Below are 5,508 nucleotides of genomic sequence, written 5' to 3'. Positions count from 1 at the left end.
TACAGAAGGGGAGCCCTGAATTCTACTATCTGCCTGCTCTCTGGAGGAACATAACAGAATCCAGATGTTTGACATTCATAATATCAGGATGCAACCCTAAATTAGTAGACATATGAAGAAACAAGAAAATATTAATTGTACTCAAGAGAAAAAAAATCAGTCAGTGGAAACTGATTCCAAGATGCCCCAGACATTGGAATTAGGCACGAATTTTAAAGCAGCTATTATACCTATGCTCAACAAGTAAAGGAAAATATGATCATAATGAATATATGGATATGACATTTCAATGGAGACATAGAAACTATAAAAAAGAACCAAATGGAAATTCTAGAACTAAAAAATACAATATATGAAAGAAAAATTCAGCTCACCAGTAAATTGGAAATGACTGAGAGTCAGTGAACTTGAAAATATATCTATGGTAATTATCCATTCTGAAAAACAGGAGGAAGTAAAGGATTGAAGAAGTAAAAAGAGAGGACTTCCCTGGCAGTGCAGTGGTTGGGACTCTGAGCTTCCACTGTAGGAGATGTGGGTTTGATCCCTTGTCAGGGAACTAAGATCCCACGTGCCATGTGGCATGGCTGAAATTTTAAAAAAGAAGAAGAAGTAAAAAGAAAACCTCAAAAGCTCTAATTTATATGTTATTGGGGTCCCAGAAAGAGAGAAGAGAGAGGTATTGGGGCAGAAGAAAATATTCGAAAATATATTGATTGAAATGTTATTAACTTTGGTGAAAAACATGTAGAGACTCAAGAAGCTTGGCAAACTTCAAGTGTTTAGAATAAATACAAAGAAAACTACATTCAGGTACATTACTGCCAACCTGCTGAAAACCAAAGATAACAGATTTTGAAAGCAGCCAGAGAAAAATGATACATTACATACAAGGAAATGTTGTTTCTTATCAGAAACAAAGAAAAAAAAAATGAATGGACTTCCCTGGTGGTTCAGTGGTCAAGACTCTGAGCTTCCACTGCAGGGGGCGCAGGTTTGATCCCTGGTCGGGAAACTAAGATCCGCATGCTGGGTGGGGCAGCCAAAAATAAAACCCCAAAGCAAAACCAAAACAGAAACAAAGGAGGCCAGAAGGTGGAAAGACCTCTTTAAAGCGCTAAAAGAAAAAAAAAAGTCAGAACTCTAGAGAAAATATCTTTCAAGAATAAAGGATATGTAGATCTATATCTATCTGTAGAGAGAGCAAACAAACAAAAAAAACTTCAGAAAAAGAATGAAGGCAAAATATCACTGAATTGTACACTTAAAAATGATTAAAATGGTAAACTTTATATTTTACCCCCCCAAAAAAGTGCAAAAGGCAGATTTTATTCTTAAAAGGCAAACAAAAAAAGATATTTCTGGATAAAGATAATTGTACGTTTCTGACAGAACTGCAGTATAAGAAATACTAAAGAAAGTTCTTTGGGGTAAAAGAAAATGATACCAAACAGAAACTCTGATCTTTAGGAAGCAATAAAGTGTAATGGAAATGGTAAAGGTATAAGTAAATATAAGACTGCCTATTTAAAGCAAGAATTACATGTGTTATGGTTTATACCATCGATAGAGATAATGTATATGACAACTACAGCATGAAGGCCTGGAGTAAATGGAACTCTACACTTTCAAGCTTCTTATATTTTACATGAAGTGGTACAAAATTAGGTCTACATAGATTGTGAAAATTCAAGGATGTATACTGTAATCCTTAAAACAACCACTAAACATATAATGCAAAGAGGTATAGCTAAAAAGCTAACAAGGAAATTAAAACAGAATTTTAAAAAGCATTTGATTAACCCAGAAGAAGGCAAGAAAGGAAGACAAAATGAATATGAAATAGATGAGACAAACTGAAAATAAAGAACAAAAGGGAGACCTTACCATATCAATAATTACATTAAATATTAGTGGATTAAACAGTTAAATTAAAATGCAAGATTGTCAGAGTGGATAAGGAAGCATGACCCAATTGCATGATGTTAAAAAGACATTTTAAATCTAAAGACATAGGTAGATTGAAGTTATAAGTGTGGAAAAACATATACCATGCAGACAGTAACAATAAGAAGGCTGGAGAGGCTATACGGAGATCAGATAAAGTATGTTTTCAAGACAAGGAGTAATATCAGAGATAAAGAGTGATGTTTCATAACAATAAAATGTGTAATTCATCAAAAGACACAACAATCATAGATGTGTATGTGCCTAATACTACATCTCCAAGGTACGTGAAGCCGAAATGGACAAAATTTAAGGGAGAAATAGACAACCATGAATCAAAAAAGAAATCACATGGGAAATTAGAAAGATTTATAACTGAATGATAATAAAAATAAATATCAAAATTGAAATGATGCAGCTAAAGCACTAATTAAAGGGAAAGGCATAAGAATCAATGACCTACGGCTGTACTGTCTAATATGGTAACAGTAGCCACACGTTGCCACTGAGGATTGAAATGTGATTAATACAACCAAGGAAATGAATTTTTAATTTTACTTCATTTCATCTAATTTAAAATAATTTAAATTTAAAATAAAAAACTGGGGGAGTTCCCTGGTGTCTAGTGGTTAGGATTCTGCACTTTCACTGCCATGGCCCAGGTTCAATCCCTGGTCAGGGAACTGAGATCCTGCAAGCTGTGCTGTGCGGCCAAAATTAAAAAAAAAAAAAGTAAAAAATAAAATTAAAAACTGGAGCAGTGTAAGATATTTTTTCTTCAAACACAACTTAGTTGTTTTGGTAAGACATATTTTAATTTAACCATTGCAGTGCATAAGATATTTATTGTTTCAGTTGTGGAAAAAAATTTAATGATGAAGAAAAGACTAAAAACTAAATTTTATAAAAATTGAAGTATCTTCAGTTAAGCTGCCAAACAATTACCTGTAGAATACGATGCTTTTTCCTAATAATGTCAAAGATCAGCTGATTCAAAATTTGAAAACAGGCACTTTTCTTTAGTTTTAGGTGAGTTGTGTAATACAAGACTAACAATGAATAATTTGGGTAAGTTTTGTTTCAAAGGACTTTTAAATTTATGAGGAAATATCAATCCACTGCCTAAAAATCAAACTGATGGTGTAGATATTTTTGAATCTTTTACATCTGTAAGAGAAGAATTTCAGGTAGATATGGAAAACCTAATTTTTATTGTGACAGATGGTTCTTTAGCTATGTTCGGTCAAAAATTCAAATACTGAAATTTTAAAATAAGAGGCTGATGATTCTCTTATGATTTTGTTCCATTGTATGACACAAAGTAAAAATATTTATGTTCAGTTTTCTGAAACAGACTATGAAAACTGTCATGGATACAGTTGTTAAAATTGTTCAGCATGTACATGAAAATGCCAGTCTATAGAACGGTTGAAAGAAATGGAAGACAATTCAGTGATCTCGTATTCTTTGCCAATGCTTTTGGTTGAGTTCTGGACAAGTTTTACAATTATTTAGTGTACTCTTAATTTCAACTCAAGATTTTCTCGAAACCAAAGGAATGCTTACAAAATAGTCGATAATCAAAGACCTAAGGCAGTGTGATTATGTTTTCTCACTGATATCCCACTGCATATGAATGAGCTAATTTTGAAACTCTAAGGAAAGGTTAATTCGTGACTTAGCTAAGCAGTTACAAGAATTTATGTTGCGATGAAAACATTTAATAATACAAATCAGTAGTAACAATTTTATACACTTTTCTAACATGAATCAATATGCAGAACACTTTAATTATAATCAGTAGTAACATGTAAATTGTCCAAAAATACTATAAGAAAAATTTGCAGGACACTTTATTGATATTGAAGTTGCTCTTAAATTTATGCACTATCCCTTTGAAATAATACTGAGTTTACACTAGAGTTCATGAATTTATTCAACTTGGAGAGGCACAGTTTTCAAACTAATATGCTTTTGCTTTAAAAGAGTTAAATCAATTTTCCCCAAAAGATGTAACAGTTTTGTCAATACAATGTGATATTAAATGGTTTGTTTTCTTATTGTTGAGTTTTGAGAGTTCTTTGTGGATTCTGGATACTAGTCCTTTGACAGATATAGGATTTGCAAATATTTTCCTCCAATCTGTAACTTTTCGTTCTTTTAACAGTGCCAGTGTAGCCTTTTTTAAGTCAAGGCATTGAGGTCAGGGTTTGTGACTTCCTTCGTTTAATGATGATTTTTGTTGGTGACAAGGTTTGGCATTAAAAATATGTTTTGGCTTATATTTGGGTGTTTTGAGTTCATATAAAGCAGAGTGGAAATAAGGATGATGTATGTCTTGTGAAAATTAATAAAGGGAAACCTCACTAAACTGGAGTCAGGAGGCCAGAAGGGAGAAGCTCTATCATGTACATACCACTCCACATCAATACAGATCCTAATAGGAAGAGAAGTACCTTGCATCTCCAGCAGGAAGTGACACTACTTTACTTCTGCCAGCAGGAGGAAGAAAAAATTTTTTCCTTGCCTGGCAATAGCTCAGCCAATAAAAAGCCACTGTACTTCAAACTCCCAATTTCCTCCAAAGGACCTTTTGTTTCTAGAAGCCCCTCCCAATGTCCCCTTCTTCTCTATAAAAGAGTTTCCTGTCCTTTGCTTAACTGGACTCGCATGTGGCTCACCATAGTTCCATGTCCTGAATTGCAATTCTTTGCTGCTCCCAAATAAACCCGTTTTCCTGGTAAAATTAACTGGTTGTTCAATTATTTTAGGTTAGCAGTTTACTGACTTCTGTCTTCCCCTGACAAAATATGCTTTGTCCCTTAAGGAATCCAATGAGAGCAAAGCAAAGAAAGGAGCACTGATAGAATATATTAATGGCAGTTGCACACAAACTCCTTTCCCATCTAACTTAGCATTAGAACTCAGCATCACAGGGACGTGTATTAACACATCTACTTGAATTTAACAATGATGTCAGATTCTATGATAGAAAATGAGTCTGATTTGATGGGTTTGACTATGAGAACTGGCACCTCCAGTTAGATTCTGTCGCCCATATTTTGCATGTATTGAATGAGCTAAATTTGCAGCTCCAAACTTTTGAAGGAAATATATTTCAAGCACTTAAGACAAAAGTACCTTTCCCAAAAAAATTAAATTAACGAAGGTGTATTTAAATGAACAATATTCTAATTTCCCTAGCCCTTTCTGAGTATATCAGGTTAAACAAAATGCCTCTAAGTAAGAGTAACTGGTATAACTGATAGTAGTTTGATAAACCGTGGTAGTTTTTTTAGCCTACCTCACAGAAAATAAGAAAGTGGATAAGTCTAATGACTTTTGCAACGCAGGTGGTTTCAAATTCCCTGCTTTCAACAAAAAATAAAGGAAAATCTAATCAAGTTGTCAGCTGAGAGATTATTAAAAATAATTTCTGGTGATGAATCACTTATTTTTTTCGCATATATAGATACAGTCATTCCTCAGTATCTGCATGGGATGAGCTCCAGGACCCCCGGGGATAACAAAATCCTTGGGTGCTCAACTTCCTGATATGAA

This window comes from Leucopleurus acutus (assembly GCF_964270905.1).
Source record: "Leucopleurus acutus genome assembly, chromosome: 19".
In the NCBI taxonomy this organism is placed as follows: Eukaryota; Metazoa; Chordata; class Mammalia; order Artiodactyla; family Delphinidae; genus Leucopleurus; species Leucopleurus acutus.
The sequence above is the reverse complement of the archived record's forward strand: the minus strand, read 5'-3'. Positions refer to the sequence as shown.